Consider the following 26,516-nt stretch of genomic DNA (forward strand, 5'->3'; position numbering starts at 1 on the left):
CAGGGCTTCAGCTGCCAGGTCTTCGTTGAAGAGCTGCTGGAGAGGCGGCTGCCAAGCTCAGTCCAGTGCAGGCCCCAACGCTGACACCAGCTGGCCAGGCATTGCCTGATGGCCGCCAAGAAGAGGGAGGTGAGGGAGAAGAGAGCGGTCTGCAGGTGCCTGGAGGAGCAGCTGGAGAAGCAGAGAGAAGAACTGAAGAGGCTGAGGCACCAGCTGGACAGGCTGCAGAGGCAGGCCAGGCCGCAGAAGGCGCAGCACCAAGGCCAGAGGGGGAAGCGCCTAAAGACCTGCTAGCACCCTGGGACTAGGAGGAGCAGGGCCTTTAGGATGGAAACCTGGGCCCTTCAGGAGAGACCTCCATTCAGGTTCGTTTAACCCAGCTTCCCTGGAAGATCCTACCCTCCTTCCCCTGTGACCACCACCCTTCCACCCCAAGGGCACAAAGAGCTCCAGCCCTAAGGGGGATCTGGATGGAAGAAGCCCCACATAGCTGACCGCAGACACCAGGTCCCCTCAGAGGCTCCACTGGCCCAGGAGAGGACAGGACGGGCCTCATCTTGATGGTGAGGTCTTGGGACCCTAAGGATGAGCACAGCATAAGTAGGGAAAGGGAAATGGGATTTCAGTGGGACTTGGGAGGCTAAGGGGGACCCTGGTGAGGTGTGATGGTGAAGGGGGTATCACTGAATTCTTTGGAGGAGAAGGAATCAGAGAAATTGCAGGGTGTCAGGAAACCTGCCCGCAGGTGAACAGTGAACATAAAGCCCTAAACCAAGGACTCTGGGTCCCTTCCCAGCAGCATACAGGCAGAGAAAGAGGTAGGGCTTGGCAGGAGGAGTGGAGGGCCCAGTGAAGGAAAATGAACTCACCCCAGCCATTTCTTCTGGTCTCCTAGGGTGAATTTGGGTTTATGATTGGGATGCATCCTTTTTGCCACATTAGGGGAATGTAACTGGGAGGTGGTGTAGAAAAATCCCCCTGGGTGTTAACCATTTCTGGGTAAGAGTTGATCCAGGGCTTGCAGGGTATTTCTTGTAGAGTATGTCCTCGGGTAAGGGGCAGAGCTTTGGAACTTCTTCTTCTCCTTTAAATAAAGCTGTACATTCTGGTTTTTGACACGTCAATAAATCTTGTTAATTTTTTTTTTTTTTCCTGTGGTCAAATCTGACCTGTCCCGAGGTCAAAGAACTGGAAGAAAAAGGCTGTCTGAGATGAAAGAAGCAAAAGAGAGGAGAGACTTCTGAACCTGGGGAGAACAGCGAGAACACATTTGACCAGAGGTATGGATGGAAGAGGCAAATTCAGGCCCAGACTCAACAGTGGACAAAAAAGACCAAGTCTCAGTCACAACATCAAATCCCAGGTGTGGGGAAGCCCTGGACATGACAGGGATGCATCCATCTCTCTGGGCGATGAGACCGCAGAGGGCAGAGGAAAAGGAGGGCAGGGCCTCTAGGACGGGCACCTCCATCCACAGGCTGTCCTGTGTGTATGCCTCAGAGTGACAGAGACAGCTCCTGTGAGGGAGAGGGTCACAGGCAGAGAAGAGCCAAGGTGTTCAGGCCAGGTAAATTCTGCAGTCTCCTAAGGATCCAAAACAAAAAATCAGAGATTCTCAGAGGTATCAGGGTGGGAGGGGTTGGCATTCCCAGGCTGGGGAGAGGCTGGCTGGGGAGGTGCTGCTTTCTGAAATCTTTTGATCAACGTCTTTCTTCTTAAAAGCTACCTTCCCAGTTGATGTCCTCTTTTATGCTCTAGGCTCAGACCTCAAAGGGCCTCGAATGCACAAAGGCGGGTTATACAGTGGGTCAAGGCAGGGAGGAGGTGGTACCAGCACATCCAGGAAAGAGAATTTTCTGGAGTGCCATGAGTTACCTAGTGAATCGCACATGGTGTCCAGCCTTCTACATTTAGCTGTAGACATGTGCTTGCAAACGTGTTTGGGGGTTAATTCTACTGAGTTCCCAAAATTATTTTTGGTCATTTCCAGTTATAGAGACCAGAAGAGCTCACTGGTTCCAAGAACAAGAAGAAATGCACTGGATCTGATTATTACTGTCTGTTGTGTGCTCTCCTTCCAGTGATTAAAATCTTTTGTCTGTCATTATAGAAAATTTTCACCTATTTAAAATATCTAATGAAACACATTAAAATATACATGTATCTATGATGTTTATCAACTTCCAAAGTTCTGAAATTGTTTTTTATTACATTTTCGAGATTACAGATTTGTATGACAAAAAAGTTATGTCAGGGTCCCACCCTCATATGTAATTTGCTCCCACTCCCACAAGGTATCCAATGTTAATAGACACATGTGTGTCCTTCCCTACATTTCTCTGCAGGGAAACATATACACAGTTATAGGTACACAAGTACATCTGCTGGAGTGTTTGCTTTTATGGAGACTTCGTCTCACTCTACCCACATTGCTCTCGCCCCTTCTTTCACTTGACATTCTACCTTGATTCTCTGTAAGTCATTAGATATGGCACTAACACTATATTTTGGGGTCTTTAACTTACATGAATAATTTAAATAGATGGTATCAACTCGGTACACTTTATCTGGACTTATACATGTTGTTGTTAAAAGCTATCAAGTCAGTTCTGACTCACAGTGACCCTAGGCACCACAGAACAAAACTCGGTCCGGTCATTGCAATCCTAATAATCGTTGCTATATTCGAGCACACTGTTGCAGCCACTGTATCAATCTCATTGAGGGTCTTCCTCTTTTTCCCTGGACCTCTGCTTTACTAAGCATGATGTCCTTTTCCAGGGACTGGTCCCTCTTGATAAGATGTCCAAAGCCATCCTTACTTCTAAGGAATATTCTGGCTTTCTCTGCTCAAGACAGATTTATTTGTCCATACATAATACTACTAATACAGAAGCATTATCATCCATGCTTTTTAAGTCCACTCTTCCTGCATGTTCTAATTCTCCTCCCCCTGTTCCTTCCCACAAGTGAATCCAAGGTAATTCAGGTTAACAATGTAGTAAGTAGTCTCTCCTATCCTTGCTTAAACAAGCACACACAGACATACATGTATCCTCATCTTCTCATTTATACACACACATAAACATCAACAGGTATTCAAGCATATTCAAACAATTGATATTGTTTAACCCAGATGTGCTCATTTTATATACACTTCTCTGCACCTTGATTGTTTCAGTAATACTTCCATAATACTTCATAGAGATTTCTCCCACTCAACTACTACAACTCTTTTTCATTCTAAGGACTCCCTGTTTTATTGAGGATGTAGCTTTACCATAAGTTCTCTATCATTCCACCATCAATGGACAAAGTTTGGTCATATTAATAATAACTATCCTTTCTATACTATAGGATTTGTTTCTGTGGAATAGACTCCACAGAGTGAGATTTCCAATTCAAAGGATGTTAAAAGTACACAGCCATGGCCATGTCTTTCCCCTAGAGGCTGCCATAATGCACCTTTCCAGCCACGTCTCAGGGTATCCTTCTCTCCACAGCCCAGCCAGCCGTAGGTGGCGCTGATTTTCCAATTGTGCCAGTTTCACTGGCAGTTTGATATTTTCTTAACTTGGACTATGTTTACTGGGCATGTGGATTTCCTCTGAATGAACTGTTTGAATTCACTGCTCATTGTTCAAGTGCTTAACTTTTATCCTTCTGTGTAAAATGGAAATTGTTATTAAGCCTTGTCATCTCCATTTCACATGATTTTCCAAATCTATCATTTGTGTATCACATTTTTGCAAGTTTGGCCCCCAGAACAATCACTTGAGTCAGCACCATTTATTAAATAAATATAATTTTCTTGAAATGCTACCTTTGTAAGTTATTGTGACTTCTTAACAGATTTTCTGTTTCATTGGTCTACTTGTCAGCTTCTATGCTATGTAATATCAATTTGTTCTGTTACCCGAAGAGATAGACACCTGTTACTATCCTGCTTTTTCATGTTTTACTTTGGTAAAACCGCCCTGGTTTTGCAGCGATTAAGTGCTCAACTGCTAATCCAAAGAAAGTTTGGCAGGTCGGACCCACCAGGTGGCTCCAAGGGAGAAAGACCTGGTGTTCTGCTCCCGTAATGATTACGACCTAGAAAACCCTATGGGGCAGTCAGATGGGATGGCTTTGAGTCCAAAATCGCCTCCAAGTCTCGTAACAACAGGAATATTCCTTGTTATCTATTCTTTGTTATCTACTGTACTATTTGTAGCATATGATCACTGTATACAGTTCAAAACAACTATCTTAATATTCCGGCTAGAAATGCATTCCACTTATATATTAGTTTTAGGGACCTCCATTTAATTGACAAGACGTTCCATTTGAAAATATGGCATATTTTTGCATATATTCAGGTTTCATTTTATGTACTTTAATACATTGTCTTCCCTCATAGAGGTCCTTTGCTGCTCTGGTTAAAACAATGTTTTGCTAAATATTTTACAGTTTTGGACACAGTGTGATACAGTCAAGTAGTAGGGGAAAGAGAAGGGTCTGCCCTTCCCACCCTTGCCAATTTTATACCCTTATTCTATACTGGAGAGAAACCATTGATTTTGATGCATTTGTCTTTTATGCAGGTATGTAATTATATCATCATTATTTTAAATATCTTTTAATACTTGTACTAGTTATTTAAATTTTCTAGTTCATTCCTTCCCCTAAAAACTATGTTGAGTAATACCAAAATTTTTGTCTACTTCCAAATTTATCAGAATGGGTTTAATATTTTTCCATTTATCTCACACCTGATAAGTTTGGGGATATTTTGTTATGCACCAATAGATAACTAATACTCTGAGCTACTGACCTTTATGGTAATCTACACACAACTTGTTTGTGACAGTTAAGTACTTCCACCTGGCCTCTGTTCAGCTGGGATACCATGATTTACATTGCTACTAGGCTGCCCAGCCTCCACTAAAACCTGAGCCTACAGAGAATTGTTCTTGTTAGCTGTCATCAGGTCATTTCTGACTCATGACAACCCCATGTGGGCATAGTAGAAGTGTTCAATAGGGTTTTCAAGGCTGTGATCCTTTAAAAGCAGATCGTCAGGACTGTCTTCTGAGGTGCCTTTGAGTAGGTTCAAACCACCAAACTTTCAGCTAGTATAGAACACTTAACTGTTTGCGGCGTCCAGGGACCCCCTGCAAAGGATACATATTGGTAAGCTCCAATTTCCTGGTGCTCCCCTCATCTCCGCATTCCTTATTCTTTTAATGAAATGGGTGTCCTTCAGGACCTCCAAGAAATGGTCTTATAGAAGACTAACTCAGACATGCCCACATATTGGAGGCTTTTATTCCCTCTTCCAAAACCTGACACAGTAGGTCTGGTATTTCAATTTCATAGAATGTGGGCCGCTGCCTTTTCCAAACTTCCAAAAGCAATCCCACAGCATATTAAACCCATTTCCAGAACCCTTGCTATGGCAATAAATCCTTGTCAACAAACAAAGTCTACATAAGAATTAGAGTGTTTCCTTGAATGGACAACATTTTACATGCCCCCATAAAGAAAATGCCTCAAGGGCAAAGTTTAAGAGTAAACCAAGGCATTTCCCATCACTCCTTACCTGAGAGGCTCTTTGTGAGGATTTCCTGACACACATGGCAAAGGATGTAGTAGACACTGCCTTCTTTTTTACCTCTTCCCTCCTTAACAAACAGAAACCTTTGCTAAGATGTCAGGTGTCAATTCCCAACTCCTCTTCTTATCCTGTATGTAAGTTCTGTAATGAGACGAGGACCCAGGCAGTATTTCCCATCTTTCAAAGTTTCGAGGTCCAGTGAAATCCTGTTACAAGTCACTAGATCAGCCCAGGAGCTGGAAGACTGAAATTCCTGGTCCTCTGACAAGTGGGAAGGGCAGGATGGGATTGGGCAGAGCCTCCTTGACCATCACTTGCCCCAAGAGGCTCTGGAGGCTGCTTCATGTTATAAGTCAAAGGCCCTTCCAGCCCAGTCGCATAAGAGCAGCGAAAGGCTTTTTCCATTGAAAGAAAAGATGGGCTCAGGAGCAGCAGGTTTGAGGCCATTCAGCTTCGGTCAGCTTTGCGGCTTCAGGACATCCTGGCCGCTGGTCACCTTCACAGCTGGGCCTTTATACCTTTTCACCTCTCTCTCCCTCCCATTTTTCTCCCAGTACCATGGGCTGTGGCTTCTGCTAGTTTCAATGATTTCAGTGTTTCAGTAGCTCCTCGCCCCACTCAGAGGAGGCAGGTTTGCAGGGTGTGAAGGACAAACCCATAGTGCTGCTTAGGTGTCCTTCAACAGAAACAGTCCTGAGGTGACAAGCTGTCCTGACTGATCCTGACACCAAGACAGAGAGAAACTCAGTGAAAGGGTCATTGGCTTCTGCAAGTGTCAGCACTCTCAGGGTCATGTCCTGGGGTCATGCCCAATTGCAGGAAAAATGAACTGGCTCTGAACCAGTACACAGGCCCCGGAAGCCTCAGGAGGATTCTGTCTTAGTCTAACTCAGCACTGGGGAAATCCTCATGGGGTGGGAGCAGTGATATTCCTGGGGTCTTTATTCAAAAATCTCAGAGCAGTTGATACAGTCTTGGGAGGTGGGAAAAGAGAAAGCTTGGGACCACAGGGTGGCAAAAGAAGGAGCCTCTTATCACTCACTCTCTCTGGGGTCTTGTTCAGGTTTTTTTGTTTTAATGCAGCTTGGGCTCCAGGCAGGCACTTATTGCTAAAGTTGTATTTCTCTGTTTTAATTTATGATATCTAAGTCAAATCTGGAGTCTTGAGCTCATTTTGATAATTCGTCTTTAGTCTGTGCAGACAAGAGTCCGCTCACAGCCATAATGAGAGCAGAGGAAATAAATTCCCTAGCCTAGACCAGGGCTGGCTCTCTTGCTCCTCAAACTAAGAGTACCACACTGGGGGAGCTCTCCTAGGGCAGCACAGGCGGTGAGTCCAGTCTGGGGCCCTGGGAGGGGGACAGAGGTGGGTGCCAGGCAGTGTGGCTTCTGTGGCTTCACCTTCTCCTCCGGGAAGTGCATCTCGAAGGCCTCCACATTCGGATCCTGACGCTAACCAGAAGTTCCCACCCTTCTGTGTCCACTGTCTGGACCCAAGTCCCCATATGCCTCCTCTGCCCTCCTATCCCATCATAAGCACTATGATAAGGCTTAGGTATATACCCTGGATCTCGCCCTCTATGGCCTTAGGCTTCCCCTAATTCTATTGGGACCTGCCAGCCTGCTGAGTCTGAGGTCCAGGTGGGGCTGGGTGGGCTGGGACTGTCACAAAAGGCTCCTGAAGCCAGCTCTTTCCTGCTCCCCGCCAGCTTGTGGTAGGGCTGCCCAGGACCCTGCACCTCTCCCGGATGCCCCTCTCTGAGCATCCCTGCTGCCCCCTCCCCTAGCTCTTGAGGCGCCTTCTCTTGATGCACAGGTGCAACTGGGCACCTCACCACACTGAACCCGAAGTCGGTTCTCAGCTAGATTATACACCTGAACCTGAAATGCACAACCTTAAAACCACTAGAACCAATAACTTGTTGTCATCTAATCCATTCCAACTCATAGGAACCATAAACGGCAGAGTAGAACTGCCCTATAGGGTTTCCAAGGAGCGCCCGGTGGACTTGAACTGCCAACCTTTTAGTTAGCAGCTGTAGCTTTTAACCACTACTCCACCAGGTTTCTTAAAACTGCTAGAGAGGTGTGAAATGAAAAAAGAAAAAAAAAGGAAAATAAAAAAAATTTAAGAAAAAGAACAATTACAGAATACGTAAAAGAAAAAATAACAAAACAAAAAAACAACTACAAGAAAATCACATAATATGAGACTGTAACCTCACATTATGGACTCAAGGAGGCTGGGTTGTATCTTTCTTTGCAAATAAGTCTTAGATAAGGGAATTGGTACCAGGAGTGGATACACACTCTCACTTCAGGAAAATGGAAAATCTGGGATTAATTGACCTGGATCAGGTGGAAAACAGTGATAACCACATTATTTAAAGATGAAATCCTAACAGCCTAAAACATGCAGTGGAAATTTTTCTAAGGAAAGTAGCATCAGAAGAGGCCTTTAATCACTACACAAAATGGGTCAGTAGTTCGAGATCTCCCTACAAAGATGGAATCAACTCGATGGCCAACTGGTTTTGGGTTTGGTAGATCACTTTTAGGCAGGTTCCAGCAAACATGCAAAAAACAGATCATTTCAACCTTGTACACAGTCAATAAAGAAGAGAAAGCTATGAGATGCTCCCCAACTTGTTCCCTAAGGCTACTTTAATATTGATACCAAATTAGAAAAGGAAGGTATAAGAAGAGTTACAGGACAAGCACACTAAGCAACTGAGATGCAAAAACCTACATAAAATGCTGGCAAAGAAATCCAGCAAAGTATAAAGCACGTAATATGCGAGCATCAAGGGGGGTTATTGTCAGCATACAAGCTTGAGTGAACGTTAAAGATTTAATAATTTAATTCACCACATGTGTAGGTTAAAGAAGAAAAGACATAGGTTCACCTCAAGAGACGGTGAAAAAGCAGTGATAAAATCCAACCACACTGAGACATAAGAACTCTGAGCAAACATGGAACAGAAAAGGAGTTCCCGAATGTGGAAAACTACAACTCGCATGATAATTCCTGGTGAAATGTGGGACATTCTCTTTAAAATTAATTAGAAATAAAATAAGGATGCTTTCTCTCATTATTTCTATTAAATATTTAACACTGGAGTACAAAAAGAAAAACATATAACTCTTATTATTCATAGATTATAGGAATGTCTCCACAGAAAAATTTAAGAACCATAGAAAATATTAGAATTAATATTAGTAAATCATAAATTTTTTTTTTATATAAATACAAAGTAAAAAATAAAGTGAACGTCTATGCAGCAGCATCAAGGCAACTCTGTCATAGCTCTCAGTGAAAGCAGAGGGCACTGACAGGGAAACAGCAGGATCCAGGTGGGCTAGACCAAGGAGGGGAGAGCACTATTTTACACTGGGCTGGATTTATAAGCACAGGTATGTGTGTTAGTTACCTAGTGCTGCCGTAAGAAAAAAAAAAATGACAGTTGGGTGGCTTTAAACAACAGAAATTTATTTTCTCACAGTTCAGGAGGCTACCTGTCTGAATTCAGGGCACAGCTCACGTCTACTTCAGCTTCTAAAAGCTTCCAGCCACCCTTTGTGTTCCTGGTCTTGTAGATGCATCTGCTCCGTTGTCTGTCTTCCTCTGCCACTGAGTGTGTCTGTGTCTATTCTGCTCTTTGTATAACTCAGAAGGGACTAGGTTTAGGACCCACCCTACACTGGTATGGCCTCGTCAATATAATTTTAAAATCCCCTATATCCAAATCAGGTCACATTTACTGGTACAGTGGTTAGGATTTCAACATACCTTTTGGGGTTACACAATTCAGTCCATAATAGTGCCCTCACCAGATACTCTGGACTGAGAATACTAGCATGAGCAGTTGAGAGTGGTTCTATTTTTTTTTCTGCATTAGTTGTTTGTAACTTGTCTCAATGGTCACTCATATGAACTTTGGAGCAACTTATTATGAAGACCCTGACCAACCTTTTGTACCCATGTCCATTGTGTGGAAAAACACACAGACTCCCATCACTGAAGCCTTGGGAAATCCATTGATAAGTGTGGGGAATGGAGTTGAGACCAGAATTGTTTCGTGGCCTTGATAACATCGCATAGCTGTTAGATACCCACATGGAAATATCAGGTAATAGTACTGACAGCTAACACTTACTGACTACATGCACTGGTGCCAGGATTCTTGTAAGGGCTTCTCCTTTCCTAAGATATTTGTTCTGCTTGATAGCCCTGTGAGGAATGTACCATTATAATGCACATTTTATACATGAAGAGGCCGATACAGAGATTTAAGCTGATATTTGAGTATAAGTCTGGACCCAGGAGGAGTTGAAATGGCTGGAGGTGTAAATCTCACGTCCTCAGCTACAGACCAATGGCTGTGGACACACTGAGGCATTCCAGACAGAGGGTGTCAATAGAGAGAGAGGACTAAACACCGAGCCCTAGGGCACCCTGACACCTACAAGCTGGCCAGGTGAACCACAGCCAACAAAGCTCTCTGAAGGTCAGTGTGGTTCCTGGAAGGTTGTCTGTCCTTTCTCTAGGCTGAATTTCCCACTGCCCCTCCCACCTGCACTGGCTTGTCCCCTTCCTAATGGCAGGGACAGTGTGTAACTTTCACCACTGCCCAAGATCCCAAGGTTACAATAACATTGGTATGGAAAGCAGAATGATGGAGTCAGGAAGCCTGGTGGTCACATGCAACCAGTTGGAAACAGAAAAGAGCAAATAAAGACGGGGAGAAGACCGTGAGCCAGAGGAGTGGGAGAAATGAACATTTCCTGAGTGCTAAGTAAGGCTGGGCGACTGCTAGTGGCATGTAGTTCCTCACTTAAACTTCAGAGGGACACAATGGGTGGAACAGACATTGCTATCCACTTTCATCATGCAAACGTTTTATTATCTTTGATTTTAACAGTAACTTCTTACAAAAACAAATGAGAAAATAGAAAAGAGTATAATAAAAGAATAAAAAAAGAAAACATCTCATCAATTCAGTACTATCATTTTGCCTCAGCAGCTACACATTTTTGTTGTTGATGTAAATATAACACACAACCTTTGCCAAGTGAACGAGTTATAAAGGTGTACACACTATTGACAGGAATTACATTAATAGGCTGTGCAACCCTACCCTTAATCAGTGTGATTTTTCCATAATTGTAAACAGAAACTCAGTTTCCATATGCAATAAAAAAAAACATGCAATAACACCCCTTTATTCCCTCCCTCCTGTCCCTGGGAACCCCTATAAACTTTCGTCTCTATACATTTGCCTGTTTTTGTAAAAGGCATGCTTTTTAATTTGAAAGTTCATGACAAGCTACAAGGGTGAATTCATGTGGAAGAGAAGTTATTTGCAATACATACATCCTACTACAAACTTGGTTCTAAAATATGCAAAGCATGATTCATAAAGAAAAAAAAGAATTCAATAGAAAGACAAGTAAATACTTGAACGCTCTCTAAAAGATTTCTGTATGGCCAACATACATATGGAAAGGGACTACATCAGTTATCAGAGGAATTCTAATAAAAGCTCACAATGTGATCCTAACCCTGCACACCAGAAATGGCTAAAATAAAAAAAAAAAATGGAAATACCAACTATTTGGTAGAACATGGAGCAACTGGAATTCTAATCTACTGCTAGTGAAAGTGCAATTTGGTACAACCACTTTAAAAATGCTTTGGCCATATCTACTAAAGCTGTGAACATCCGTATATCCTATGACCCAGCAATTCTACTTCTAGATACATACCCGATAGAAATGGGTACATATGTTCACCAAAACACATAAGTCTAACCATCTGCTAAGGAATGAACACCCTCCTTCTGAATGCCTAACTTTTGTTTTTAATTGTTCTTTAGATGAAGGTTTACAGAGCAAAGTAGCTTCTCATTAAACAGTTAGGACATATATTGTTTTATGACATTGGTTACCAACTCTAAGACATGTCAACACTCTCTCTTCTTGACCTTGGGTCCCCTATTACCAGCTTTCCTGTCCTCTCCTGCCTTCTAGTCCTTGTTCCTGGGCTGGTATGCCCCTGGAGTCTCATGTTGTTTTATGGGCCTGTCTAATCTTTGGTTAAGGGTGAACCTCAGGAGTGACTTCTTTATTGAGCTAAAAGGATGTCTGGGGGTCATATTCTCAGGGTTTCTCCAGTCTCTGTCAACCTAGAATTCTGGGGTTTTTTTTTTTTTTTGAATTAGGATTTTGTTCTATATTTTTCTCCAGTTCTGTCCTGAATGCCTCACTTAAAAAGCACTATTCTCGTCTGTTCTAAGGTGATGGCCATATATAATGATAAGCTTATAAAGAAAAGTCTAGAGCTTTCTGTGAAATGCGGCAGCAAATCTGTAGAGGCTCATGTTCTTATAGCTTCTGTTCCCTCTGGAGCTACTGCTTCTGTCTGTCCTTCTGCTGGGTGCACCACATGGAACCAGTTATAAAATTCAACCTCATCTTATAAATTCACAGGAGTCCTACTCACACAAAATTTTTATTGGCTATGAGAACAGGTGTGTAGAGGAGGTATAGAAGGGATTTCTATTGTAGCAAAGCAAAACCTTAAAATGAAATGGCTGGGAATGGCGGGCCTCCTTCTGTAAAAATGCTTTTCTACATGGAATATGGGAAAATGCAGTTAAGATATGGCTTATGCAAAAAGGCAAAAAGGAGTGCTTGCAGCAATTTGGTAATCATTTAGATCACCTGTAAAAATATTTTCATCCTTTTTCTCATAGCTTACAGGAAATGAAATTCCAAAAGGATCGCATATTTAAAAGTAAAATACGTCAACATACAAATTTCAGAAGAAACTATGAGAGATTTTGTTTTGCTTTTTGTTGGTAAAAGAGAAAGATTATCTAAAAATCCCAAAGCTGTGAAGGCTAAAACTGGTAAGATACAGATATAGATGTTTGGCATATGAAAAACTATATGAAGAAAGCAAAAATACAGGCAAAAATCTGAAAAAAAATTCGTAGGCTAAGGATTTGAATAGACATTTCTCCAAAGAAGATATAGAAACGGTCAATAATCACATGATAAGAAGCTCAACCTCATTAGTCATTAGGGAAATGAGAATCAAAACCAAAACGCACTATTATTTCAAAACCACTGAGATGGCTCAAATCAACAGGATGGACAACACAAGTGGTGAGGATGTGGAGAAACTGGAACCCTCATACATTGCTGGTGGACATGAAACATGATCCAATCGCTTTGGAAAACAGTTAGGTACTTGCTCAGAAAGGTAAACATAGAGTTAGCATGCAACATAGCAATCCCACTCCTAGGTATGCATCCAGGACAACTGAAGCACGTTCACATAATAACTTACAAAAGAATTTTCATAGTAGAATTATTTATAAATAGCCAAAATGTGGAGAGAATCCCAAAGTAATGAATTGATAAACTGTGGTATACTCGTAAAATGGAATATTACTCAGCCATTAAAAGGCATCAGGTACTAATACATGGCACTATATGGACAAACCTTGAGAACGTTATGCTAAGTGAAAGAAGCCAAACAGAAATGACTGCGTGGTACATGATTCCATTTACATGAAATATCGAGAACAGACAAACCAACACAGACAGAAAGTAGATTAGCAGTTGCTATGTCATGGAGGAAAGGAGTAATGAGATGACTACTAATATGTAGGGCGTTTATTTACAGGGTACTGAAAATATCCTGAAGCTAGACAGTGGTGATTGTTGCACAACTCTGTCCATATACTAGCAACCACACAATTGTGCACATTATAAAAGGCAATGTTATGGCCGGTGAATTATATCTCAATAGAAATATTTGTGATTCCCGAAAGACTAACATTTCAATGAAATATATACAACCCATAAATCAGTACGCGAAAAGAACCCATTTTACCCTATCTCTCTTCAGCCAAAGTGAAGGGGGTACATTCTATTAATACATCTTATTTTTTTATCTCTTCATGAACAAGTTCTGTTCTCATTATACATAACTAGTCTCCATTTCTAATCATACATAACTAGTCTCCATTTCCTTATGCCTGTTTTCACTATTGTAACTACATAAACAGCACTTCCATGGTTTTTATAAAAACTCACCCACTCATTCAATCAGACATATCATATTTGGAAGCTTCTTAGGTGCCAGGAACTAGGATACTCTGACCAACACAGTAGACAAGGTCCTGCCTGCATGGGCCTTCTATTTTTGTGGAGCACTCAGATGATAAACCAGCCAAACAGTATGTAATGTTACCTAACATCAGGAGGGAGGCGTATAATTTTGGAGGTGTCCCAAGCTGTGTCTCTCTCACAAAGAGTTCCCTCTTGCCTCTGAACCCAGTGGAAAGTAAACACTTTGAAGGAACTGTGAGGTCAGTAAGTGTGAAAAAAGACATTTCATTTCAGTTTCATTTGGTTGGTTTTACCTGCTACGCTGTCGACATTTTTTTAAACACTATCCTGCAGCTGACATCAACCACCCCCCAAAAAACAAAAACAAAACCCGATGCCATGCAGTCGATTCTGACTCACAGCGACCCTGTAGGACACAGTAGGGTCTCCAAGGAGTTCCTCGTCTTAGGACACAAATAATTCCTGCTTATGAGAATCTGAAAGTTGTTCACTGTGGATGTGTGAGGGACTCAGTAACACTTGCAGAGATTCCACGTGGCTGTGGTGCTCAAGTGTGAGCATCGGGGGGAATGGACCCCATGGCACTTTGCATCCTTCTGGAGATTATGACACAACAAACATTCCCTCTTCATTGTCCTGCATCTTGTAAGAGAACAGAGGGAATTGTTAGGCAGAACCATTTGAAAATGCATGGCAAGAAATTTTATTGAAACATTAAATTCAAAATAAAATCTTCCTACGTTTTTCAACCTTCCCTACCTCATTTCAAGAGGTAACTGGACTCACAGAGTTAAAGCCCTGAAACTTCGAGACTCTGAAGAGTCTGTTGGAAGAGTCTCAGCTCATTGCAGTAATCACACTGAGTGAACTGGAAACCAAGGGAAGAGTGGGAGTCAGACAGCAGAGACCTACACATTGGGAAGGGGTGAGGCCTGCTTCTTGATAATGCCCTGGGCTAGGTGGCAGCACCTCAAAGGGTAATGCAGGCACACAAGTAGACAAACCACGTTATGGTGTTCCCAGCCCTGCCAAGGTTCTCATGCTCCATCTGGGAATGGAAGCAGCAGAGACAATGCTTCTAGAGAGATCACCCACATAGGCTGAGGCGATGGGTGTGTTAAAGATCTCCAAACCTTGGTCCTTCTTTAGACCCCGGGGTACCTAGAAAATAAACCAACACCAAATATACCCCTGCAAAGAAGTAAGGTTAAAATTTTACCCCAATTTTGTAAGCCGAGAGCTCTGAGTTGGAATTCAGTTTATTTAAAGAAATATCAAGTTTTCTTGCACACATGAATTTGTGCTGATTCACTTACAATTCATATTATTCATTCATCCACGAAGTCAGCAAATATTTACACTATAACAGCTATATGTGAGACCCTATGGCAGTTGCTCTTGGTGATGAAATGACTCAGAGAATTTCCCTCAATGCCCGATGAGAGAAACAGCCAAGTTAACAGTTGTATCAGTCATGTATTGCTGTGTAACAAATGACCCCAAATTGTCGTGTCTTAAAAGAGCAACAATTTACCAGCTCACAATTTTTCAAGTTGTCAGTTTGGAGCTCTTCTGAACTGGGCCAGCCTCAGTGGCTCACAACACGGCTTCCTCATGTGTCTACAATTTGCTTCCAGGTAGCTGGGAGCCAGTTCATAACATCAAGTCAGTGAAACCGCTGGATCCTCCCTCCATTGGTCTTCCATCATCTAGCAGGCTGGCCTGAGGATGTTCCCATGAGTTCTAAGGGTTTAAGAGCAACAAAAGGGAAAGTCTCAATGTAAAGTCTTCCAACTCTCTCATTTTATCAGGTTTTCTACCATCCCAATGTCCAAAACAATAATGTCAGCCCCAACTAAGGGATGGAGAAAGACTCCTACTGCTAATGAAAGGTGCTCCAGAGTCTCATAGAAGGCATGGGCACAGAGAGAGGATAAATGTGTAGACATTTCTTACATCAACCACAAAAAGTAAATGCAATTGTGTTTTATGCTGTGGTAAAGGGTTTCGCAGGTACAATGGAGTAGGGAGCAAGAAATGAACAAATCTACCAGGAGGATATTTAGGGAAGTGATGTCTGAACCAAGTTGAGAATATGATTGGATAGTTAAGGTGTGACAAAAGGCCCGGGTCCAGGAAGCCCCATGTCTTCTCCAGAGAGAAGTCTGAGGAGACAGGCTGAAGCCACTGAGGCATTTGGCACATTTGTGACCAGATGCAGATCATCTTTTGTTCTACTGTTTTCCAACCACTCGTCCCTATTTATAGTTTGGAGTCATACAAGAGTAGACCCTAGCATTTCCCTGTTGAAAATTTATTTTCCTCTGAGAAGTCATCACCACCCCAATGTTCTTAATTGCTTCCTCAAATGCTGTCTCCATTTAGCAGCTCCTTTTCTAAATGGGCTCCAGAGTGAAAGCAGAGCCTGGAAGATGCACAGGTCATGGACTTTCCCCAAGTCAACTCCTAAACCTCCCATTCTGGTTGACCACAAATTCCTGAGTCTTAGCATTTTATGGTGAGCTCATAAGCCCAATCTGTTCCAATGGGGTCAGTTCTCTTAACCACCATGCTTCACCAGAGAGTAGGCCATAAGATGGGATGGGAGAGAAAATCTAGTCACGGGGAAGAGCCTGTGTGAAGCCTCAGAGGCTAAGGAGACCTGAGAGGTGTTCAGAGTGGACATCGTATGACCAGGGCTGGAGAGACATGATTCCAAGAGAGTCAAATGAGAAGTTTTGGACAAATCAACTCCTGGTCACACTGTAACGATTCCCTGTACTCTCTCTCTCTCCACCAAGGGATAGTAATGACATGGAGTGCAGAGAAAAGTTGCAATTCCTTTTTTATATCTAAGCCCCCTTTTCCCAGTCTGGGACTGGCAGTATTCAAGCTCCTACTTGAACTGTTTCATATTTTTCTTTTTGCTGTGTTTCTATTCAAAGTGGGCCCATGGAACTGAGCAATGTCAGGAATGATGTCACACAGGGTTATGGAAGCCATGCCGTTCATGCTGATCTCACCTACTCTTTTGGAGAGGGTGTCGATCTGAGATCCTGTGGGAGAGCACCTGGAACTACTCTATCACGGAAATTCTGGACTAAACCGGGGTCCCCAAGTCACCAAACGGTCATGCATCATGAAGAACTGGGAAAAGGGATAAAGATCCTTCAGAACATCATTATGATTGGACATCTTCACCCAGAGAGGATGAAACAGTGATATACAAGGAAGAGGCCTTTCTCTAAGACTTTAGATAAGGGTGAGAGGAAAAATTGTCCCAGATTGATGTGTGTTACGGAACAAAGGGTCTGGTTTCCACCAGAAAAGACAGCCATGATAGGACAAGATGAAGGAATTGGGAATGGATAAGGTCATAAGGAGGAGCGTCCTAAGAAAGCATTTCCTGTCATTTGGTGGGCAATTAACCAAATTCTTATATCAATAAGAAATGTAGGAGTAAATGAGGGATCAAGCTACAGAATTCATTGGGAGTTCGAGAGCTTTCCAGGCACTCTGTTGTTTAGGATCTGTACCTGGTGGAAAGGAAGAAAGCCAGTGGACAACTAGGGCAGAGAGTATAGGATGGGGGAAAGGGTGGTTAGAGAGAAGCGTACTTATTATATTTTCTAATGACATGATATTAATGTACTATGTGAAGAATTAAGAAAATATCTCAGGAGGTTCTGGCAGTGAGAAGTTGAAGGAGCCCAGAGCCCACATCATTGAGGGCAGAAGATGGCTTGCAGACTCCTCCCCTAGATTCAGGAACTCCCCTTCTCCTCCTATGTCTTCTCCCCACATCTCCCGAAGGGCCTAAAAAACCCTCACAGCAAAGAGAGCTATAAGATAGAATTTTTTTACATTCCTACTTTTCTGAACCTGAATTTTGTCTAGGATCTTTAATTTGCAACTCCTTTTTTCAGGGCAGTTTTGTTGCCCTCTCCACTACCATTATTTTTGCTACCCCCCACCACTACTGTAGTGCTGCCCTCCACTGGCCCTATTTCCTTTTGCTTCCTAGGTTTCTAACTGGCCTCTAAAACCCTCTTGAGAGATCCCCTGCTGCAACTTCTGTCACGGAGTTTGCACTCCACTCCCAAGATGCTTCCATCTCTTTCTTCCTTAACTCGCCAATCCTACCTTCATACTCAGAAAAATACAGACCCTTATGTTGACATATACAACCCACCCACACACACAGTTGATGTGGTTGTGTCTTGGCTACTGAGATTTGTACCATCGGACTCTCAAATATGGACATCTCTTTCTGCCTCACACTGAAAGAGTATTTCTCATAATGACACGGTGAGAGCTTTCTGTTCAGGGAAAGGCAATCTTAAAGGAGAAGCTTTAAATTATACATAAATATACAAATTTTCCTCTAAGTATAATTCTTTGAATAACAGGTCTTCCCTTAATGGCCACATAAACCAGGGACTCCATCAGCCTGAAACCAGAAGAACTAGGTGGTGTGCAGCTACAGTCAATAACTGCCCTGACAGAGGATACTAGCAAGTTATAAAAATGATGGTACCCTCAAATACAGCCCTTATACTGAAAGAAAAGACCAATATGAATGTCAGAGATACTCTGAAACTTGCTCTTGAACGTAAAGTAGCTAAAGGAAATGAAAGAAATGATGAAGTAGAAGAGCTGAAGAGAAGATTTCAAAGGGCGGCTCGAGAAGACAAAGTATGATAATGACATGTGCAAAGACTTGGCGTTAGAAAAACAAAAGGGAAGAACATGCTTGGCATCTCTCAAGCTAAAGGAACTGAAGAAAAAAATCCAAGCCTCGAGATGCAGTAGTGAAGGATTGTACGGGCAAAATATTGAACAACACAGGAAGCATCAAAATAAGATGGAAAGAATACACAGGGTCACGGCACAGACACACACACACACAAAAGCATGGGTCGATGTTCAACCATTTCAGGAGGCAGCATGTCATCAAGAACTGATGGTACTGAAGGAAGAACTCCGAGCTTCACTGAAGGCATTGGCAAAAAACAAGACTCCAAGAACTGACAGGTACCAATTGAGATGTTTCAACAAACAAATGCAGCACTGGCTGAATAATTTAGCCAACCGATTGGAAGAGATCCATGTTTGTGCACATTCCAAAGAAAGTGATTCAACAAAATTCAGAAACTATCAAACAATATCATTAATATCAAAACCCAGTACAATTTTGCTGAAGATCATTAAAAAGAAGTTGCAACAGGAATTCAAGTCAGATTCAGAAGAGGATATGGAATGAGGAATATCATTACTGATGTCTGATGGATCTGGGCTGAAAGCAGAGAATACCAGAATACCAGAAAGATGTTTCCATGCGTTTTATTGACTATGAAATGGCATTATACTGTGTGAATCATAACAAATTATGGATAACACTTCAAAGAACGGAAATTCTAGAACACTTAAGTTTGCTCATTTGAAACCTGTACATAGACCACGAGGCAGTTTTTCAGAGAGAACAAGGGGTACTATGTGGTTTAAAATCAGGAATAGTTTGTGTCAGGGTTCTATCCTTTCATCACATTTATTCAATCTGTATGCTGAGCAAATAATCCAAAAAGCTGCACTCTATGAAGAAGAACGTGGCATTAGGTTTAGAGGAAGATTCATTAACAACCTACGATATGCAGATAACACAAACTTGGTGAAAGTGAAGAGGACCTGAAGCACTTAGTGGTGAATATCAAAGACTACAACCTTCAGTATGGGTTGCACCTCAACATAAAGAAAACAAAAATCTTCGCAACTGGACCAATAAGCAACATCATGATAAACAGAGAAAAGATTGAAGTTATCAAGGATCTCATTTTATTCGGTTCCCCAGTCCACGCTCATGGAAGCAGCAATCAAGGAATCAAATGATGTATTGCAAATCTGCTGCAAAAGAACTCTTTAAGCTGGTGACAAGCACAGATGTCACTCGGAAGGCTAAGGTGTGCCTGACACAAGCCATGACATTTTCAAACGCCTCATACGTATGTGAAAGCTGGACAATGAATAAGGGAAACCAAAGAAGAAGTGCTGCCTTTGAATTATGGTGTTGGTGAACAATATTGAATATACCATAGACTGCCAGAAGAACAAACAAGTCTGTCTTGGAAGAAGTACAGCCAGAATATTCCTTACAAGCACAGATGGTGAGTGTTTGTCTCACATACTTTGGACATGTTATCAGCGGAGACCAGGCCCTGGAGAAGGACACTATGCTTGGTAAAGTAGAAAGTGAAAAAGAGGAAGACCCTCAGTGAGATGGATTGACACAGTGGCTGCAACAATGGGCTCTAGCATAATAACAAGTGTGAGGATGGCACAAGACTGGCCAGTGTTTTGTTCTGCTGTATATAGGGTCACGATAAATTAGAACTGACCTGATGACACCGACACCTAACAACAACAATACCCTGTTCGGCTCACTGCCTGTCTCTTAGTTTGCTGTACTGTGGTGGTTTGGATGTTGCTATGATGCTGGAAGCTAGGCCACCAGTATTTTAAATACCAACAGGGTTATCTATGGTGGACAGGTTTCAGTGGAGCTTCAAGACTAAGACAGACTAGGAAGAAAGACCTGGAGATTTACTTCTGAAAATTAGACAATTAAACCCTTACAGATCACAAGAGAATACTGTCCAATTCACTTGCTTTGGACATGTCATCAGGAGAGATTAATCAGTCCTAGAGGAGAATATCATGGTTGGTGAAGAAGAAGGCCAACAAGGCTGTAGGAGACCCTTGGTGACATGGACTGGCACATTAGCCATAATGATGGAATCTAAATTGCTGGCACTTGTGAGGATGACACAGGACCTGGCAACCTTTAGTTCTGTGGTACCTAAGTTCACCATTAGTCGGAGTCACCTCAATGGCGGCTAGCAAAAAATTACTGTTTGAGAGGAGAACTGAGATATGAACTTGATACAATATACCAAATATTAAAATGTTCAAAGATCTCATGTTTACTATAAAAGAATAGGAATTGAAAATACAACTTTCAAATCGCTAGAAGGAAAAAGAAAGTAAGAGAAATTTCATCATTCCAATAAAAAAAGAAACAGGAAAAGCAGAATAATAATAATAAAAAAAAGAACAGTGAATATGAAGTATAATATTGGAATTATGTCTAAATGTATGAGTAATAGCAAGAAAAAGGGATTAATACCTAAGGAAAAAACATGTACACTCAGCTTAGACTTGCAAATCCACCCATATCTTACTTATAAAAGAAAGTTAAAACATAATGTTAGAAACTTTTAAATTATGTAAATGAAGAAATTTCTACTGTCTGAACAACCCTCTGCCAGATACTGTTGATACAGAAATGATTAAGAAAAGATTCCTTGCAGTCTGGTGAGAGAAACAGCCCAGTTAACAAATCAGTTATCAATTGCTGTATAAGAAATGACCCAAAAATGAAGTGCCTTAAAAGAACAAGCAGTTACTTCGCTCACAGTTTTGCGGGTTGGCAGTTTGGGGTTCTTCTGGTCTGGGGCAGACTCAGCCGCTCTCGGCTGGGCTCCCTCATGTATCTGGAATCAGCCACCATGTCAGCTGGCGGGCAGAGGGCCTGAAATCTTCTCAGCTGGATTCTCTCTCTAATGGTCTCTTGTCATTTATTAGGGTGGCCTGGGCTGTTCCCATGGGTTCTCAGTGTTTGAAGCGCAGCAAGAAGGCAAGGAGCAGCCCTGGTGGTGCAGTGGTTAAGGGCTCAGTTGCTAAAGGAAAGGTAATCAGTTTGTACCCACCAGCTGCTCTGCGGAAGAAAGACATGGCACTCTCCTTCTGTAAAGATTACAGCCTTGGAAACCCTATGGGGCAGTTCTACTCTGTCCTTCAGGGTCACTATGAGTTAGAATATACTTGAGAGTGATGGGTTTCGTTTTTGGTAAGAGAGCAAGTCACGATGTGTCTAATTATATTCGGTCTCTGCTTCTATTGGTCTTTGTACTGTCCCAAAGGCCAAAGCAATAGATCAGTCCAAATTCAAGGACTGGAGGAAGAATCTTGCTCTTGAGAAAGGGAGCTGTAGGTCATATAATATGTATGGATACATACATATTAGAACATGTGGCCATTTTTGCTATCCATCACAACATGTAAATGCAATCAAGTTTGCCCCTAGTTGTGGCAGAAGTGTTTCTTAAATACAATAGAGTGTGGAGCAGGGTGGGAAATTCTACTAGGTTTAGGGTTGGAAAGGCTTCCACCAGGAAGTGATGCTTTACCTAAATTTTGAAATACGAGTGGATGGTTAGGAGATTTTCTTTTTTATATATTTCCAAACACTTGCCCACATTCTACCATCTGTCGTCACACAAAGCGAGCCCTCTGCTCCCATGTTGACATCTTTCATTTTCCTTCAAATCCTCAGGCTCTCCTCTACCTACCAAGCACAACTTCCCAAACCCTGCCTTAAAATGTTTCAACAATTTGCTTCTTCCTTTTCTAATTGCCCCCTGGACAAAAAAGGAGATCAAGCAGAGGACAGTGGACCTTTCCCCGAGGGCTCTCCTAAGCCTCCCAGGCAGGTTGACCATAGACGTCTGGAGTCTCAGTGCTCTTCCGTGATGATGTAATCCTACCCTTTTTAGTGGCTCCAAGGGAGAAGCATGTGGACAGGCCAAGAGGCTTCACAGGGTTGAGAGTCAGGAGGTCAAGAGAGAGTGGCCTAGACACCACCACTGAGTGATGGTACCTCCAGGCAACAGACCAAAAACTCCATTCTGCACGGATGGCTACGAAGGGTGAGTCTTTTGGAAGAGTTGTCTTTTATTTAATCAATAGATATATACTGGGTATCTCCTATGGGTGGGGTTCTGTCTCACTTTCTGGGACTGTCAAATATGAGGCAGATCCCATCTTTGTCCCCAAGTTATTTACAACACATTTGGAAGACACAAATTGGAAATTGAGCATCTCCTATGACTCAGTGCTATGATGGAGGATTACTAAAAGATTACTAGGTCCTCTGAATACATAAACCAGAAGCACAGACTGGGTACCTTGGAGGAGGAACCAGTCAACAGGAAGGGAAAGAATGTCTACTAGTCAGAGGGAACAGCCTGTGTGAAGCCTAAGTGGCAAACGAGGCCTGAGAGGTGTTCAGAGTGGACATTGTGTTTCTAGGGCTGGAGAGATTTGATTCAGGGCCAGAGAAGAGGTTTGGGAGAAATAGCGACTCATTATACTCTTCTATTTCAACTCACAGTTTCCTTCCTCTTAGATGTTGACTTCTTTAAGTGAACATTTCAATTCATTTTTAAGATATAATTTCCCTCCTCCCAGCCTCCTAGCCTCTCCCACAACAGTTGCCATATTTTTTCCTAGTGCGCTGTTTAGATTCAAACTGGGCCCTTGGAACTGAGCGATGTCAGCGATGATGTCACACAAGAGTTACTGGAAACCTTGGTGCTCACTCAGATCCCAACTGCTCTTTGGAGAGGTTGTGGCTCTGAGGTCTCCTGTGGGAGAGCGACTTTGGATACCAAATTACAAATGGTTCTGCCTAAATCAAGGTCCCCAACTTGTGAGAGTTTGGGACATCATCTCTACGTGGGAGGAGGAGAAACGTCTTGCCAGTGACCATCCTTCGTGGTTCATCTTCACCCAGCCAGAATGGAGCGGCAATACATGAGGAAGAGGTCTTTCTCTAAGGCCCGAGGTAAGGGTGGGAGGAAAATTCAGTCTGTGCGATGGGTGCTGGGCAGCAAGGGGTTTGATTCACCCCGGAAACAAGGACCACAAGGGATCATCGAGGCTTTCACCTGAAAAAACTTCCTGTCAATTAGTAAACAGTAAGAAATTATACTGTGAATAAATAAATGAAGGAATAAATATGTGAGTGAAGTATAGAATTCTACTGTCATCTGAGGGGCTTTCCATAACAGTAGCAGACAAGTCAGATTGGTGAACTCTCCTGCTTTGTTAGTGGAAAGAACGCAGGTGGGCAACTGGGGCAGCGGGTATAGAACCAGGGAGAAGGGTGGTTACAGAGACTTGTACTTAATTTTTTCATGAGAATGAATTAATATATCATGCGAATTAAAAAAATATATCAAATTTATCGGGAGGTTTCGGGAGTGGGTGGTGTGATGGAGCACAGTATCACACGTTCATTCAGAGTTCCCAGTCAATGTAAGCTGCCACAGTCCTCAGCCTGGACTCAGGCAGAAGAAGGTCCAAGAAGGCCCTGCCCCTCTAGCTCTAGGGATTTTCCTTCTCCTCCAAGGTCTCCTGACCATCTTTACCGAAGGGTTTAACATTTCTTCTAGGTAAAGACAGCTATAGTATAGATCGTTTTTTTTTTCTCTTGTAATTGCAAAGTTTTATTTTTTTAAATTGTGTTGGAAATATACATAAAACATAACTGAATAATTTCTAATGTATGAGTCAGTGATACTCGTTACGTTCTTCAAGTCATATAACCATTCTCAATATCTTTCTCCAAACTTTTCTACAACCATTAACATAACCTCGATGCCCCAATGGAAAAACTTCCCCTTCCCCCTGCCCACAACTGGCAACGAGCAATAATCCTTGCTTTCTATATATTTGCTTATTTCATGTAAGTCAGATCGTACAGTATTTGCCCTATACTTAGGGCAAATACTAACTTATTCCATTTAGCATGATGTTTTCAAAGTCTAGCAGGAAAGAATTTTAAAATTCCAACTATAGCTAACCTCAGTTTCTGCTATCATTCTTAGTTATCCATTCTTTCACCGACTAGTGTGCCCCCGCCTTGTCTTCTTTGTTGCTGCCCCATTCTGCCCTTCAGTGGCTGAGCCCTGCTTTCTGCTCCCTCCTTGATCTCTGTATCCTTCTAACCAACTGCTGGCATGTTCCATCTCTGAATCTTGTCTCTCTCTCGAGCTTTCCCTTCATCCAACGCACCCAACCTAGTTCCATCTCTTTCTGCATCCTGAACTCTGCAGTCCTTCCCACAGATTCAGAAACATACACAGACCTTTAGGTTGACACAGACAACCCACTGAGACATACACAGCGGAGGAGGCTGTGTGTTCTCCATCTGAAGTTCTCGCATCAAGGTTCTCAGATACGGCCATCTCTTTCTGCCTCACTTCATCTACTAAGGACTGGGCTTCTATTCCGAGAAAAACAATTTTCATCTTCTACTGTGGCTGGGTTAAGAAGGGTGCAAGGAAGAGGTACACATGTAAGAATCATAACTAAATATACACATTCTTCTCTTTACGTATAACTCCTCTATAAAAAGCCTTTCAGTAAAAAGAGGATGAAAAGAGGTGACCATTGCTCTGGAGTGTTTACCCTCCAAATTTACTAAGAATATCACCCGCATACAAAACATCAAGTCACACATTTATTATGAAGCTTCATGGGAATGAGGTCATTTCTAAGTTCCAAAGGAACAAATTCATTGGAATTCAATAAAGGTGGAATTAAAGAAAAATAACTTCTTAAAAAATGAACTACCATAAACAGTGCCACTTTACAATGGAGACTTTGTCTTCCACAGCAGTGCCCCCAAAGGGTGGTGGGTCTCTGGGGAAGAAGAAAGAAAGCATGGGGTCTGCAGAGGTGGAGGATGTGGTGATGGAGAGGCCTCCAGGGGTCCCTATGACCAAAGCTTTGGGGTCACAGGTGAGAATAAGGACCCTGAAAGCTCAAGTAAATTAACTCTCTATTCTCAGAGGTCTCTATCCAAGAGGAAAATGTGCAACAGTCAACAACATTCCACGAAAAAAGTCGAAGCTCCAGGCCCAGGAAGATTCCAAAACAATCTGAGAACTCTTTTCTGTCCTCTTTCACCGAGCAGACCTCTCACTCCTCCAGCTACGGGGCTGCCCCAGGAAAGCAATGGGTCAGGTGCGCATATTTCACCAAGGTGCGCACAGTCAAGGGGGTGGCGGTCGCCTGGCAGACCAAAACCTCCTTTGCCCCCGTGGGCAAGATGCCCCAGGTCTTTGAAGCCGAGCTCTCTGAGGAGAGCACCATCGGCTCTGCCCCCAGTCTGGCCAACACTGAGTCCCTGGTCAGCAACCTGGAGCCCTGGCAGGAGGGGCCCCAGACCTGTACCCAGGAGCCCACCGACCAAGGGGAGGAGCATGGGGAGAGACCCCGCGCAACCACCCCGGAGTGGCTGGTGACCCGTGTGCGCGGCTTCCGCTGCGTGGCCTGCTGCCGCGTGTTCGAGTCCCAGGAGGCCCTGGTTGCGCACGCGGAGCATGGTGTGAGCCAGGGCTTCAGCTGCCGGGTCTTCTTTGAAGAGCTGCTGGAGAGGCGGCTGCCACGCTCAGTCCAGCGAAGGCCCAGACGCTGCCACCAGCTGGCCAGGCGTTGCCTGATGGCCGCCAAGAAGAGGGAGGTGAGGGAGAAGAGAGCGGTCTGCAGACGCCTGGAGGAGCAGCTGGAGAAGCAGAGAGAAGAACTGAAGAGGCTGAGGCACCAGCTGGACAGGCTGAAGAGGCAGGAGACCAGGTTGCAGAAGGAGCAGGCGCACCACCGAGGCCAGAGGGGGAAGCGCCTGAAGACGTGCTAGAACCCCGGGACTAGGAGGAGCAGGGCCTTTCGGCTGGAAACGTGGGCCCTTCGGGAGAGACCTCCATTCAGGTTCGTTTAACCCAGCTCCCCTGGAAGATCATACCGTCCTTCCCCGTGACCCCAACCCTCCCAACCCAAGTGCACAGAGAACTCCAGCCCTAAGGGGGATCTGGATGGAAGAAGCCCCAGATAGCTGACCGCAGACACCAGGTCCCCTCAGAGGCTCCCCTGGCCC

General features: G+C 43.2%; 1 long non-coding RNA gene across 1 annotated transcript in view; it reads right to left on the reverse strand.

Annotated features, from left to right (window-relative positions):
- Positions 1-4,674: 4,674 nt before the first annotated feature.
- The window catches only part of LOC135230160 (uncharacterized), a 312,870-nt gene continuing 291,028 nt past the window's right edge, over positions 4,675-26,516 (reverse strand). The window contains exon 7 of the long non-coding RNA XR_010320816.1: positions 4,675-15,484. This is a non-coding gene — a long non-coding RNA (uncharacterized LOC135230160). The remainder of the gene's footprint in view (positions 15,485-26,516) is intronic.

The sequence above is a fragment of the Loxodonta africana genome, unplaced genomic scaffold (assembly GCF_030014295.1).
Source record: "Loxodonta africana isolate mLoxAfr1 unplaced genomic scaffold, mLoxAfr1.hap2 scaffold_81, whole genome shotgun sequence".
In the NCBI taxonomy this organism is placed as follows: Eukaryota; Metazoa; Chordata; class Mammalia; order Proboscidea; family Elephantidae; genus Loxodonta; species Loxodonta africana.